This window comes from Epinephelus lanceolatus, chromosome 4, assembly GCF_041903045.1.
Source record: "Epinephelus lanceolatus isolate andai-2023 chromosome 4, ASM4190304v1, whole genome shotgun sequence".
Taxonomy (NCBI): domain Eukaryota; kingdom Metazoa; phylum Chordata; class Actinopteri; order Perciformes; family Serranidae; genus Epinephelus; species Epinephelus lanceolatus.
The window spans coordinates 37908593-37925724 of record NC_135737.1 but is presented as its reverse complement, the minus strand read 5'-3'; positions in this window follow the sequence as shown (position 1 = coordinate 37925724).

Here is a 17132-nt window from a genome sequence, read left to right as displayed (position 1 = left end):
ATTCTTTTTCATCATCAGTGTGTTCCCTGGTCTCTGTGGTATGCTGAGCCCCAATGCCAAAATGAAACTCCATAGTTAAGGAGTCTCTTTCTTTCTGCCACTGTCTTTTGGTAACAGGCACTGTCCAGGGATAGGTGGTGTTTTGGATGTGGTTCCCTTAGCCCTTTGCATCTGTTTCTTAGAAAAAACATAAGATACAGTAGAAGTGGAATGGTTGAGATGCTGCTTCCCACAATGTCATTACATAGCTGGATTTATAGCAAAGAAATCCAAAACGCATTAACAAGAAGAAAACACATAAAAGCAAGGGGTGAAAGAATTGTCTGTGTTTGTGTGTGCGTGCATATGTGAAATGACACTCCATTAGAACTGATCTGATAACAATGGACTTGTACTGTATAAAGTGAGAACCATTAGTAATGGCACTGGATTAGTGTTGTTTGCTTTCAAATCATCATTAAGGATGTATAAAATATAATTGAAAGAAAAATAAGACATTATTAGGATGCCAGATTCCTGGTTTGATGATACACCCTGGAGGAATACAATTCACATCAAGCAACTATGATATGATATTGTCTTCTGTTATCATTTCCATTGCCCATTGGCTTTTCTTGCTATCATTTCTCTAATGACAGTTTCATACCACACCATTTGGCTTATGAGCCATTGTGCTGTTTCCCTAATGCTGCTGAAAGTAACAAACGGTAATGGCAAAGGAGATATTCCTCTCTCCTCCAACTCTGTCAGATTCCCCTTACTGTTTCTGATGATGATCTCTACAGTAAAAGCAGTATTACCTCTGTGTGCAAATTCTAAGACGACAGCAGGGAATAGGTGCTTGGACCAGGCTCCCTTGTTTTGCATAAATATGAAGACGTCTTTATGGGATGCAGTTTAAACCCCTTCCACACACAATGCCTTGTTTCAGAGGCTGCCACTAGGTGGTGCTGAAATCCTGTCCTCCTCCCTTTTCCATCGACCCCCATGGGCTTCCTTTAAATGGGGCTGACTGTGTTGTTGTTGAAGGAGTTTGGCAGGCACAAAGCAAGAGTAACTGTTCCAGGTTTAATTGTGTTTTGAAGAAAAAAACAGCTATAATGACATAGGAAATACAATAAAGCTATAATGGGCTCCAGAAATTCCAGTTTAAACACTTAGCAGCCCACTGCTTGGTACCAGCGGTATGAAGATAAGAACTGATAGGGAGATTTCTGCACTAGTAGCCTGTGTTCAGATTTAGTCTTGTGATCTATTATTCATTCTGCTGATTCTTCTCATTGCAAGTGGTTTGCATAAACCCACAGCATCATTAAATAAAATAAGCTAATTGATTAGTTTTACTGTAGCACACTTTGCTGTTCACCAGTACAAAAATATTAAGCACCTCGATCCTTCATAGATCTTTTCCCATATTAACATGGTTTCAGTCACAGACAACAGGAAGCAAGCTAGATAAGCATTTCAAGCCCAGTATTGAGATATCGATGTGGCAAAAATAGAATGAGATCAATAGTTGGAAGGTGTACCTATTATTTTATACACTGATCCTACACAACATGGTAAAACTAAGGGATGCTGAACTTCAGAAAGAAAACATCTCTCAGCTCACAGCTATGTGGGAGAGGGAAAGAAAGACAGATTGCATCTGGCAAGAGCCTATGATCTATAAAAAGGAGCTGAGGAAGGGATAGACAAATCTGACTCTGCAAAAGCAAACAGATATATTGGTCTCCACCACTAAACCTCACCTAAGGCCGGAGTATCAGCAATATTTGCAATGCGGCTCCTTCGAAGCAATACCACCCATGCCATGCCAAAGCCATCGAGGACAGATTACCTGGGATGTTCCTGTGTGGTCCAACACATAGTGGCATATGACTGCCAGTGGAAAATTAATTAGTGAACGGGACAAGGTTACAGACACATAATGAAAGTTATTGGCCATGTCACTTCATCATTTCCCCAGCCCCCCTATTACTTTCCACCAGGTTAGTCAGCCATGAAATGGGGGTTTCATATGATGCAAGGAGGAATGTGCCACCACACCTTCACCACCAACACCTCCCACCCTATTCTCCCAGAGGGTTCGCACATGGATGATCAAGGCACTTAGACTAATGTGGATGGTGCAGGGTGATGAGGGGGGATTGGGAGTGTTAACCCATCCTTTTACATCATTACAGCACATTTAGGGATCATTCTATCAAATAGCAGCGTTCAGAACCAGCTCTATAATTAACCTGTATTCAGCTGGGGCTCAAAGAGGCTTTTGGCCTTGATTGCTGAACACTGAAAGACAGTGAGTCAGACCAGTATCATTTTTGGATTGGCAGCTATGTCTTTTTCCTATTGAGGTAGAAAAGAGAATAAATGATAAATGGTGGAGAATACAATGGTGTAATTGCTTGTCCTTGTTGGTCCTAACTGACTTGAAAGATAAGGGTCACATGTCCTTCACAAATAGCTAGTTCAACAAATGAGGTGGCTACAGCAAGCTGTCTCTTATTTATAGATGAAAGCAAGTGGTACCAAAACTTAGTAATGATTATGTGAAAACAACACCAGGCAATAAACATTGCTACAGGCTATAGGAAGCATGTTGTGTATTGTTATCTCTTACAGTGAGGCAGTAGGTACTTGTCCAGCAAAGCCGATCCAGTCCCAACTATTGTTGTTTGTCCTTCACGTTAACAGAAACCTGCAGTGAGTCAGTAAATACACAGCCTGAGCTCACTCCCAACTTGTCAAATGCTATGCCTTGTCAGTGGACCTTGGGCTCAGACACTGATGCACAGGGCCACCCTTTGTGGTGATATAATACACAATGGGTGACGCCTGTTTCTGACCCAGTGGGCAACAACAACAAGCCAAACAAATTATTTTAATAACAGCTTGGTGTACTAGAATGTGTAGCATGCTAAGTAAATGTCATGTTGGTAACAACCACACTTATTTTAAGCCAAACCATGATGTTATTTCTAAACCTAATCTCAGAATTTTGTTCCTCAAACATAGGGCAGTAAACATAAAAATGAAGTATTTAACCTACATTGTTAATTTGTTTTTAAAGACTGTATGCATCTAACAAGTAGAAACGAAGGTAACGATATTGTAACTCTATACTATTAGTGCTGGCAGAGTCCTCCACTGGACTCCTTGGGTAATACTCCACTAATCACAAGCACACTGAGCAAAGCATAAACGTAGCCAGCCAGTCAGGGTGTGCCTACTCTAATTCGTGCAGACCCCACAGCATACAAAGAGGCAGATAATCACTGTCAGACATCCTACATCCTCTTCAGCTAGCAGTGTAGGAGCAAAAGGGCCTATAGGCAGAGGCCTCCATCTGTGCTAATAGAACTAGGGTTACAACATTGTAAAGTGCAACACACACCGCCACTGTACGCCGCGCGTCAAAACGCCCGCCTCCATTATATTCTATGAACCAACCCACACTGGCGCCAGCCGACGTGCCACGCCGCTCTGCTTCAGCCCACTGCTCTATTTCCAGCACGGCCGGCGCTCATGGCGGCGCTGCGAGAAAAGCCTTTTATGTACGTCTCGTCTTGTAGGATCAACTCCGGTTGTTTCAAATTTTTAATAAGACGACTTTGATAAGAAACTCACCTGTGAAATTCAAGTTGTTGTTGCCTCAAAGTTTTTCCTCTTCTTCTTCTGTTACTAGCAGTTGGCAACCATTGGTAACCGTTGGCAACTAGTGTAGGTACAGCCACCTAGAGGGCTGGGGTGGGAAATACATGTTGATGGTGCCGCTGCGCGCCGCTGCCGGTGTGTGTTAGGGGGCGGCCCTTGACGGCCACAGTGCTGCGCCGGTGGCGGTGTGTGTTGCACTTAACCTGGGTTCTATCTCACACAGCCTCCACCCTCTACTTGACTCAATGGTTTCAGGGGTTGGAACCTGTTGAATGAACGTCCTGTTGTGTCATAACATCGACCCATTGACGCCGTAGCCCGCCTGCTTCTTTAAAACCCATGCTGCTCCAGCGAAGAAGAAGGGGGCCCCAGCCAATCCAGGTGGTATGCAGTCTGGGTTGAGCTTTGGCCTAACCTTACAGGTGTGAAAAGGCAAGCAACAGACCCCTGCACACCACATTGTCTTGTGGCGCCAGGGAGAACCATAGCTTTCCTTAACTGAGTCCAGATCTGTCTCACCAACTTGTGGTGAGAGGTTAGCACCCCTGTTTTCCAGTCTTGGAACGTGAAGACCCTTCAGAGACAAGAAGTGCTCTGAGGCCACATGCCACATACCGGTCTCCCCAGGCAGGTCCCTCACCACCCTGTCAGGGATGCATCCGTCAACACCTTGACATAGGAGGTTACTTGTCCCAGCAGGGACCCCCAGGATCTCAGGTTGTCCCATACTGAGGAATATGGCACACCACTGCTGCAGGTCCTGCATGTACCTGCATGACGGTCAACCACGTCACCATTGCACCAAGCTCCAGTTTGCAAACTGCTTGCTGCAGGTCCTTCTGTGTTCTGACAAAGCTAAGATAGGTGGTCCAAGCCACCTCGACATGAAAATATGCGTCCTTTAAGTTGATGGTGGTGAACCGTTTGCCTGACTGAACCAGTTTCTGCAACTGCTTGATGGTTAGCATATAGAACATCTTGCAGGCAAAGCATCAAGATGTGGAGATCCAAAATGGGTCTCAACTCTCCTATATTCTTGGGGAACCATCTCATTCAATCCCTTTTGTCTTTTTAGATATCTGTGAGGGAGAATCAGACGCATGTACTGCTCAGTGTCAATTCACCGTAGTCTCGCTCACCAGACCTTTCTCAAGAAAAGAAAGGTCTGGCTGCGCCGACTCTCACTTTAAGATTGGAGAAAAAAACGCCCTGGCTTTTTTTTTTATTTCTTTCAACCACTAATTCACTGTCACTGAAGAGAACAGGATGTCTGACGGCGGAAATCTGCCTCCCAATATACTGTTGGGTCGTTATGTATTTGGGTAGGCTCATCCTGACTGGTCAGCTACTTTTTACCCATAGAGTTCAGTACAGGGAAGAGCCTGTGTGAGATAGAGCTGTATATTTCCTGTGAAAACGGAAGTGTTTTGTAAAGACACGATGCATGTAGCAAGCATAAATTGACAGGCTGATGCAGGAGGGTACCCAGCGTGTCATATTTTGATGTGTAGGTCCACTGACAAAACCGTGGTATTTGATGAGAAGGTGTTGAAATACACAAACAAAATATTGCTTATTTGGGCATTCAGTTAAAGACCCCCCCCCCCCCCCCCACACACACACACACACACACACACACATTTTACTTGCTACACTAACTAACTATAATGTGTAACATGTACTTTTTCTGTGTATGTTGTATGTGCATTTGGATATTTACATACATCTGTGTTAGTGCTTCATCAGCTTCTCTTACGCAGGTCGACTCCAATCAGACCGGCCTGCCTCAGAAACACAGCTGGCACAGTAAGCCTATTCTTTGCAGAACAGATCATTTGTTCATTTTTCAACTAACATTGCTGGATCTATTTTTTTCTGACAGAATGCACAATGATAGAACATTATAATGAGGGTTTGCTCGCGCCCTCTATTGAACTAACGAGTCATATTTTTATGCTGGGTGTGCGTCAACAGGCTTAATTTTGCCTTGTGTTCCACCCTTCTTATACTGACATTTTCTGAAACACTGACTAAAATACACCCTTGAGCAAACAAAAACTGAGAAAACTAGCTATCAGCTGCCTGCATGTGTGCATAGTTTATATATGAGCACACATGCACACACAACGATATACACAGTACAGTATAAAAACATGCATATAAAAGGTAGACATTTTGTCTTTGATGATACCATAGTCTTATGGGGACAGTGTTATTATATTTTGTTGCACATATTGGTGCAGGAAAAGAAGTAAATTAAAGAGGGCTTGTCAAGTGACAGCTTTCCAATGCCAGGCAATAATCAAAGGACATAACAATAGATCATTAGATGGTATTTGCGCAACATATCTGCAGACGTACAGCACAAACACATACGCATTCTGTCACTTTCTGTGCTCAAATGGTCACCTTTGATGTGAAATATGTTTGAAATCAGCAAAAATAGTTTCAGACCTTTTCATTGTTGAAAAAGGGAAAGGGATTCTGCAATAATTTCAGTGTATTAGATAAAGACAGATAAAAACACAAAGGACCATCAAAGGAAAACGTGGGCATGGAAGCACTTACTATGAAATAGCTGTGTGGACAATTTATAAAGTTTGAAAACTACTATGTATCATACTTTTACTTGTTTTGTTATTACAGTTTTTTTTACCCTAGCTGTTAAAGATGGGGCCCATCCATCACATAGGCATCTCAGACATCAGGATGGTTCTACAAATCAATGGCTCATTGACTGCCCCAGCAGCAGACATGGACACACGTCTGTCTCCCTGACAGTTACAAAAAAGAAACAAGAATACAAATTGGGCTTCACTGTCTGACTGAGAGGGCAAGAGAATAGATCATTGACAATCATGACACAAATCCATCTCTGATTCTTGAAAACCCCCTTTCTATTGTTACCTCTGGTTCCCCCAAGTCCCCTTGCTTAGTATCTGTCGATATAGACATGCTTGGAATAGTCATTTTGTCTGGCTGTCTCTACAGGAGTTTGGGCTTAGGTGCTTTAGAGGACATTTTGACAATGGGAGAAGGATTGAGGCGAAAGCCTGTCAGTGGCTTTGCTGTTTATTGATTGCAAATGTGGTGAGAGCTTAATTGATTCACACTTTGAGATCAACACGATAATCTCTTAGCCGTGGGACTACAGTGGGCTGTGCAGGTAGGAAAGAAACAGCCTGGAAGGGCATGGAAAGCGAGAATCAGCTGAGTGGAAAGTTAAGTTTGTTGTTTGCCCCCCCGTCAGTGTGCTCACAAAAATCAGAACCATCAATGCTGCTTCGAGGCTTCATAATTAAGGAGACGTTCTGGTGTTTGAAAGTGAGCGGGGAGTGAACAGTTGTGTGTTGTGGTAAATTGTCTTTGAGCATAAAATTGATCCTTAATTTTTTTTAAAGTTAAGTTTATACTGTTATCTGCGCTCATGATTTTGACCTAACCTCTGTCAGGTTGTATAAATAAAAATGATTGTGACAGAAAAAACTGTGATATTGTGGCTCTGTTATGTCAGGCTTAAACCCTGTCTGCTTAATTTGGTCAGTATTGGAGCCCACACAGTTCAAACAAATTAAATTGCTGCAGACATCCGCTTCTGTCCATCACAGATACCCAGACATACCAGCACATCTCCCACTGATCTCACCACCTTTGTTGCAAAGTACGCGAAAGCAACATGTTTTTAAAGTTTGTTTTTGTCAGTTATACTTCACCTGATCCAGTTAACAAACAGCAAACACACCCACGCAACTGTTTGAGCTTTCATCCTGTACAATCAGTGGTCACTGACTGTGCGCTCAAACCGGCTCCTCAGAGGAAAGTGAAATTATTTGCCAGATTCAGATGGTGTTACGCTTACAGGGTTACAAAAGCTCCTGATTCATGGGGCTTGAGCTGGATTTTAAACAGGGTCCTACTACAAAGGCAAAGCAGGTTTTACGTCAACATATCCATTAATTCCTCCATCAATCATTTCATCTCGTCCTTTGGTCTGTTCTCTTCCTTATATTTGAAACCCATAAAAAACACCAGTTTCAGTCCCTTCTCTTCTTATTAGAAACCTTCCAACAGTTTCTCTCTCCACCATCAAAACCAAAGGGCCGGTTGTTCCCCATCAATATGACTTCCCAGGGTGAAGCCTTGAATCTGACAAGAGACAGAAGTCACTGATGGGATTGCTGCTAGACCCGCAGGCGGCCGGCCAGGCAGGCTAACAAGTAAGTAGATGGACACCTAAAAGAGTTTGTCAAAATGAAGCTGCCTTTTCACTGGTGTTCTGGGGCTTAAAATGGAAAAGGCAGGGTGAAAACAAGGCTACATGGGACCGCAGCCATTTCTCTGTGTTCTGCAGATGAAGAAAGGACGCCTGATCAAGCGCAGCAGGGGAAGAAGGCAGGCTGGGAGGCCAGAGGGATTTGTGCCTCTGTTTGTATGTGTGTATGACCATGTGTGTATGTCTGGGCGCAGTAGTCATAAGATTTTGCTGTTTTCTGGCTGAAAAAAAAGCTCTGCAAGAGGATGCACACTGCCTTTAGGCCAAATGTGCAGAGTCCAGGAAAAGTTTTTCTCTGTTAACCAAAGTGAATACACTATAATTACTAAGCTGACTGTGAGATGAAAGGCAAAGTTGTGTCTGCTTGTGTGTGTGTGAAAAAAAAAAATACACATATATATATATATATATATATATATATATATATATATGTGTGTATATATATATATATATATATATATACTATGATATCCTACAGTTATGGTTAGAATTGAGATAGAAATTGAGACAGTATTGACACCATTGCAGAGCTCAAGCACAAAAATTGAAATCACCTGTTGACCTTCCCTGAAACTAGAGTTTGAATTGTATTGACGCGAACTTGGGGAAATACAATAATCAAAGCAATATTGCAAATAAATGTGAATCTTGCCAGTAGCAGTAAACATCAATAGAAACTGTTTAACATGTTGTCTCGAAGGCCTGAGCTGGCTTCAGTGAAATACATTTTTATTCTAAACCTAAACTCACAGTATATCCCTGAAGGGAGATATTGGCTGAAAAGCCCAAACTCCATTGTGGGGTACCTGGTTCACAAAAATTAAATGCACACTGTAAATAGATTTTTTTAAGGGAATTTAACAGAGGAATGTATAAAGTCTGAATGCAATCTTACTCTGCCTCGTACAGATTATATTGTGATATAAATACAGTGCTCTCACACATACTCTGTAAGAAATGTTTGCTAGAGGGCAACTGAACCCCACTGCAATTAAGAGTTATACTAGTGTTAGCAACAAGCTGCCCAGTCATTAACATGTCTATCTTCCCATTTATCACATGAGAGGAGTTGAAACTGACATTCAATAAGTGAGCTAATCTTAGCACTCATTAACCATCAAACTGCGTGCAGAGACACGAAAAAGACATCCATGAACATCCACAATGAGTAAGCAGGAGTCACCGCAGACCTACAGCAAGCCAAAGGATCAGCAGGAGAGGGGCACTGAAATAGGCAGTGGCATAATCATTGCAATTTGTTGGGAGTACAAAGAAGTACTGTAGGTGGACTGGGGAAGTGCCAGCTGTGTAATTGTAAGAGCATAAATATGGGAAAAAACAGCAATCCTCTCTCTCAAAGCCCAGTTTTTCTAAACTTCAATCATTTGCTTTCTCTAGGTGTCGAAAAGAAAAATCCAGACCACTTTCATTCAGAATACACAGTGAAGTTACCCAAACCTCAGGCAAAGATGGAGCGACAGGTCTGAATGTTGCACAGTGCCTTTAATAAAAAACTGACTTTGGATTTAGGGCTTCACTGTGAAATGCACCTGAGGTTTTGTCAAAAATGAGAAATGCATTTTCTTTTTGTCCTGACATGGAAAATATATATTCACCCTCAACAACCCGCCCTCCTTTTCTTATTGTCTAGCGTTGCACTCTTTTGCTCTCCTTCGTCATTGCAGGTCTCAGCAGGTATCCAGTCAGGCGAAAGTAGCATGTTACCCTAAGGTGAGACATCCCAGCATCCTCCTGCTTCCCATGCATCAGGAATATAGCATGATGTCTGCTTTGGCTGCTACAAGTACTACAAGAGTCAGCTGTACTCTCACAGCAATTCGACTGCCAAAATGCATTAACCAGTACCAAACTCTAAATAATTAAATATCTGGGTGACATGGCTTGGCAAGAACACCACATTGCTCGATTAAAACTTTATCACCAGACACTGTGAAAAGTTTCCAAAACAATTAATTACCAGGGTATTAATGGTGGCGTGTCCTATGTAAAACACGATAAAGTGGGGGACTTAATTAAAAAACTCATTATACTTCGGTTTTCAGAGTTTCTGAGTTTTCAAATGAAAATGGCAGATTTTTTTTCCCTCCTCTCTCTGTCTCTTCTCTTCTTTCTTCCTCTCATTCTTACACACAAACTGACACACACTTTCCTTCAGCCGGTATTCATGTGCCACCTCTGTGGATCCAGAGTGGGTGTGTGTGTGTGAACTTTTGCATTCATTATCACAATTATATATTTAAATCCCGGCTAATTTTTTATTTTTTAGTCTGATTCACTTTCTCACTTTTTTTTTTTTCAAACGGAGAAATTGAGAAATTCATTTCCGCTCTCCTCTGGTGCAGACGGGGATCCACTAGAGAAAGCTGCTCAGTCTTGTCAAGAGAGGACAAGCAGGAAAGGAACACCTCGGTGGCAGGTGTCGCGCTGCTCTTTTCTTCCCCACACCTTCACATGCCCTCACTCACACTTGCGCAGACCCAGTCCTCATCTTTTATGGAGTAAAAACTGCATCAGCATAGTCTCTGAGGAAAAAAAAAAGCCTTTTATTGCATCTGACCTCTACCTACCTGACATGCACAGTCCAAGGCTGTGCCCCGCATTTGAATATCAAGACAGAGGCAGCACAATGGCCTAAGCAGAAAAACCCCTCTCCTCACTTGGTACACCCTGTCATAACAAAACTCATCCCAGGGTCCTCAGCCACACAAAAGGGCTCTTCTCTATGCTAAACAATTTGACAAAGACATGAATAGAGATTGCTCGTGGGTCACAGAGCTCCCACAGGACACGGTATGAAGCAGCACTAGAGGGACATGCACCTGAGAGGCTGAGCAAACAAGCTCTCTGCCTGTAAAAAAAAAAAAAGAATTGTAATGGGGAGGTCGGACTGAGGGCAGCCTGTGCGTACACATAGAAACATGGATACACACATGATGACTCACATACACACTTGGCCTTATTAGTCACAGTTGCCTTGGCATAAACACAGACGGACGCACACTCAAGGACACACGGGTTAAGTTGCACACACAAACAATGAATTTGAGAAAAGGGCGATATTCTACAGCACCCACTGTCACTGCACTTGTTCATTTAGCATCTGGATTCAACTACAGTACTTGAGACAGCAGAGTAAGGCACTTGATACGTTCAGTCATTAATGAAACGAAGAGGTAGTGTACTGAAAACACTGCTGATGCAATAGGTTAGGTTTTGTCTTAACTCCTTGTGTATTGTCTGCAGTGGGTTTGGGGACAAAGTGTAGAGCGGGTGGCCGTGAAAAAAAAAAAAAAAAAAAAACTGGAAACAGATGATCCCATTACACATCCCTTAGAATTTTAACTAGATGAGCTTAGGGTACTGTGTGTGAGTGTGTGTGTGTGTGTGTGTGTGTGTGCGTGTGTGATATTCATGAGGCTGAGGAACAGAGCAGGAGGGTAATTTTCTGTACTCACTGAGCCAGGCATTCCTCAGGACAAAGGGACTGGGGAGACACATAGATTACAAGGTTGAACAGGAGTGATGAGGGGACCGTGCGCGTGCACTTGCACTTGCACAACCACCAACCGACCCCCCCTCCCTGCCCCCACACGCACACACAAATGTACACATTCGACACCCCTATTTTCTCCTCTCACAGCTTCGCCAAATCCGACTCCACCCCACTAGCTCACGGCCGCCTGCTCTCCCCAAATCCCTCTCTATTCCCAAATTGCTTGTCAAAAGGACGAAATTAGAAAATAAAACTGTGCGGCTGACAAACAAGATTACATGCTGTTTGCACCTGGCCGTGGCAATTAAAGCTCTGATGACAAGCGAGGATGGCCTCCTAATGTGGTGTCTCAAGGCATATCAGCGTTTTCACAACAAGATTGCGCCCCACGTGCCTTTGTGGCGGCACTGCCAGCCACACCGCCTGTCATTCTTTGGCCCTTTGTGCTGCCTGTTTGGATGCTCTGTCGTGAGCACATCTGGGATATGCTACATTGAGATATTCATAATTAAAACTGTGGCAACTGATACAACAGACACTCAACTGATTTGGAGTTAACGGCTGATTTAGCTGATCCAATAAGAAAGGGAATCTAAAACAAAAAAAATATGGGAGAGAAACAAAACTCTCCCATAAATGTGTGTGTGTGTGTGTGTGTGTGTGTGTGGGAACACAATTTGTGTTTAGCAATACAAATTGCAGATGCGTTGGAATAGACAAAAAATATTGTTGTAGGCAAATATCGGAGATCAAATATGCACATCGAGTTTCTAAACACATCCTAATTTAATGTTCTGTGTGTTCTGTGTAAACAGTGCAGTCTGGGGCTTCTACTCCAAGTCCTCATGTTCAGCGACTTCAGCTCAAGGGAATTTTCTGAAAGCCCCTTTATCTTAAATAGCCCCATTTGAATGACAGCAGACAAGCAAACAAAATTGTTTAAATGTACCACTTACACAGGCTGATTGCTTTCTTCTCTCTTATTTGTGCCAGAATAATAAAATGGACCCTTCGCGTAAACAGATGCCACATCATTATTTCATAAGTTTGCTGACTCGAGAGCAGTAAATTATGTACACTTTGCTTTCTCGTGGAAGACGGGCCTTTCCCTCCACATTAGTGTATAAGCTGCATAGATGAGGGCAATGTCTATATACCATATGCTGAACAATGTATCAAACCCCTAAAGAGAATAAAGCATGAAAGAGGGCTCAATTTAACTGCTTGAGTTCACAAAAAGAAAAGATACTGGAAAGTGTAGATGTGTGTGTATACTGTGTGAGGTGCTGTTATCCTTAGCATATAGATAAAAATGCTACATAAATGCCCATTATCTTTAATTGCTCAAAGTCTCTATACACCAGTGTGACTCCCTTTGCATTCCTAAGGTTGTTGATTCAAGTGTTTCTGGTTGATTAGTACGGTACTGAGTTGGTTAAGGAAACCTTTTTCCTCTTTGGCTTGATATCAAAATAATAATGTCGGCTTCTCTCGTCCCCTTTTGGCTCCTTGACTGTCTTTTAAGGTCTATATTTGACTGTGACTAGCCTGTAAAGAGCGTAACTCTCCTCATTAGCAGTCACTCTCCTCCTGCTAGGTTGGCTCTGCGTGGTACCTCTCCCTTTAGTGGGTCCCAGTGTCTCTCTGTCTGCATGTGGAAGAGTATTGGAGAGCTGTGGGCTTCAGAGTGACAGATGGAGCTGCGTTGTGACCCTTAGAGATTGGCAAGCCCTTCTGTCCCCTCCTGATTGAGTGTCTACCTACCGGTCGCTCTCCTCACGTCAAACAACCCTGCTTTATGTTATCTAAAGCTGCTCCCACTTGGCCCACTCGCTGAGATGGCGGTGTCAGATTCCTGACAGCCGTTGTCATCTGCAGCTAGCACTGATGCCATTGAGGCTTGATGAATGGCACTTTTATGAAAGTAGTCAAAAACCGAACAGGCACAGGTTTGAATAAAGATATGAGTATGCATATCAGAGGTAAAAAAAAAAAAAAAAAAAAAGGAAAGCACAAAAAAAGGGTTAATAAAATCTGCAAACAATTCCTTCTCTTTTTGTAACACATGAGGATAATCCAATAAGTGTCAGAAGTTTTAAACTATCAAATAAAATAAAGTATTTTTCTTTTTTTTTTTTTATCTCAACTAACACATTTTAACTGAGACGGAAACTTTTTAATTGCAGACTATGCTTTAGTTAAAAGGTCTTTGCATCCATATTCCATGAATAGTACAGAAATTAAAGTGCTGTTTATTATTATTCCCACAGTTTTAACCCTTTTTCTGTAGTGTTGCTTAACAGAACACAAGTGCAACAAATGCACCATGTGTGATTCTTGGTTGACAAACTCAACATTTCTTTTCTATGCTCAAGCCAACACAAAACCAAGAGTATACTGCCAAAATGGGCTGGCAGAACTGGCCACGGACAAAAGGCATCAAACTAGCAAAATAACTAAATAGTCGAGTCGAAACAGTCTGGTCTTTGCCTCTCAAAGACTCAGCAACCAAGATCTGGAGCAATAGTTGCCAAGCAAATTCAGGTGGCACCTTTCTTATAAACCTGTGAACAGAACAACGCTGTAATGTATGCAAACATTTTTATATTCTAAGCACTTTTGTCAAGAAATCTGTTCAGTAAATCCTGTAGATGATTTAAATCATAAGATAACAAGTGATTCCTGCTGGGTGTAAACAGCTACCCGACAATGCACTTTTACATCTGCGCTGAGTCCCAAAGCCTGAGTCATAACCACTTCCAGACTACTTTGGTGACTGAATAACTTCCACATTCACACAGACAGTTAAAATCTGCCAATGCTGTAATGGTGACAGCACTTGAAAGCATCGCATAAATCAGCCACTGGATTCACCTACAAATAGTGAGCTGGCAGGTGAGGTAAATATTAAGGCTGATCAGCCGTAGCAAACTACTGGCCATCAGCCCTCCCAGCAGGAAATGCCTAGGACGGCTCCAGAATGAGGACCCTTGGAATATACCCATCATCCACCCCTAGATATATTTATATAATCTTAGAAAATACATTTATATAAATTAATTTGTTCTGGAATTTTCCCCAAGACATTAAATAAAGTTTTACTTTTTCTTTTCACAAGCAAATCATAAGTTATCTAGTTTGTTCCCCAAATCCCATGTCTGGTTAGGAAACAAAAGCACATTAGTTAAGACTGAAAAGAGACCTTGGTTGGGTTAATTTTTAATAAAGTAAACATGCACTGTCTTGTGCTCCAAGTTACTGTTGACCTTTTTTATATTTAATCATGACCATAATATTCAACCAAGTGCTTTGACTGCCCAAGCATAACCATTAAAAAATTTAATCAGTGGTGGCTGTAGCTCAGAGGTAGAGTGAGTCAGAAGATCACATGTTGAAGTATCCTTAAGCAAGATACTGAACCCCAAATTGCGATGTCATTGTGTATGAATGTTTATCTGAGTGGTAGGTGGCATCTTGGATGGTAGCCTCAGCCACCGGGGCGTGAATGGGTGAATGTGGCTCTGTAGCGTAAAAGTGCTTTGAGTGGCCGTAAGTGCAAATCCATTGATGGTACTATCCAATTATGCTTTAGTCACTACAAATGTGTTGCTCTGCGATAACGGATAAGGTTAGGAAAACAACTGAAATAGGCTGTCAGTGTTAATGTGTTGTGTTTACTAGTAGTGCACTAGTAGTAGTGCAGGAATAGAGTTACTGCCTCAAGAGTTAAGTTCAAATATCTCGGGGTCTCGTCCACAAGTGAAGATAGAATGGAGCCTGATATGGATCAGCGGTTTGGTGCAGCATCTGCAGTGTGTCGTACCGTCGTGGTGAAGATTGAGCTGAGGCGGAAGGCAAAGCTTTTGATTACTGGTCTGTCTATGTCCCAACCCTCACCTATGGTCATGAGCTCTGGGTAGTGACCAAAAAAATAAGGTTGTGGATACAAGGTGTCGAAATGAGTTCCCTCCATGGGGTGGTTGGGCTCAGCCTCAGAGACTGGGTGAGGAGCTCAGACTTCCGGAGGGAGCTCACAGTAGAGCCGCTGCTCCTTCACGTTGAAAGGGGTCAGCTGAGGTGGTTCGGGCATCTGATCAGGATGCCTCCTGGGCACCTCCTGTTAGAGGTGTTCTGGGCATGTCCCACAGGTAGGAGGCCCCGGGTTAGACCCAGAACACACAGGAGGGATTAAATATATCATCTAGCATGGGGATGCCTTGGGGCCCCCAGGAGGAGCTAGAAAGTGTTGCTGGGGAGAGGGACGTCTGGGGTGCTTTGTTTGGCCTGCTGCCCCCGCGACCCGGCCCCGGATAAGCGGATGAAAATGGATGGATGGATGACTGGATGGAGGGTTACGGTATAAAGCAAATAAAAGGAGTTCAGTGTGTCCTCATATGACGGTTCATATAATGTCTTGTGCAAAGACACGTACAAGGGTTTGTATGATATCAAACAGATAAGCACCCCTGAATGATGTTACATATTTCACCTAACATTACGTAGGTTGGGTTTAGGCAAGTAAAGTTTATCTGTTTAGTTTCAGGAAAAGAAACATAGCAATGACTTATCTTAAAATAACACAAAGTTCACTTGGTTTCACATGGCTACAAACACTGATCTCCTGGGAAAAGTCCTGTTTCTTTTGTGACCCATTCACCACACTGACCTGTCTCCTTACATGGACTACTTCCTCCTTCACTCCCGTCAGCACGTGACCTCACATTATACACAAATTACTGGCTCATGATTATGTGGATTATTTACAAATTGCGGTGCATTGTTTTTCACAGGTATACATACGGACAGTGCGTGAGAACAGCCTGACGAGTTATGACCCATGTTTTAGGATTACCCTTCTCCACTGTTTACTCAATAACCCTCAGACATCCTCAGAGCTGAGGGTCACACTGTAAGCTTATACTCATTGTTCCATTTCAAAATCCTATATGCTAGAGTACAGAGCCAAAACAATGACAACATATTACTGCCCTAATACTTGCTGACAGCACTGCATCTTTATCTTGTCATGCAGTGCGAAACATTTGCCTGTGACTTTGTACATCTTTTGAAGAGGAATTTGGTATTTAATGCCGAGATGCTGGGTTTCAGCTCCTGAACAGCCAGTCATTGAAGTGGGAGAGTGTCTGGTCTATTCCAGATTGAGAGGTACCCACAGATGGAGTGATCTGCCCGGCAGTGAAGAGCAACAGAGCAAAACAGAGTAATCTAAAACAGAGTGTAAATGTGTTGTATACCACCTGCACTCTCTCTGTGTCTCTCCTTCTCCTGTTTATTACATTCCAAATACATTATTCACAGAGCTAAAAACAATGTTGAGGAGGAAAAACTGTCCAGCAGCAATCATATCTCAATCATGATTCATGCCATCTCTGACTCTGCCAGCTTGTTTATTGCTCTTCTTCTGTGTTTGCTCCTCTTGTGTGTTTACCAGTAATATCTTCCAAAGGAGCACTCACAAGAATGGATAGGTACTGAGTGAGTTCAGTGGTACCCAGAATATTTTTTTTTCCTCAGATGATATTAAAGTATCTCCAAAATAGATGCACTCTGCCTTTCAACCTACAGGCAATTATCTGGTGCTGTGTAATTGACTGCAGAGAAAGGAGGGGAAAAATGAAATCAATATTCACGCGTGTGTTTCTATATCAAAACAGCTCTGACTGATGC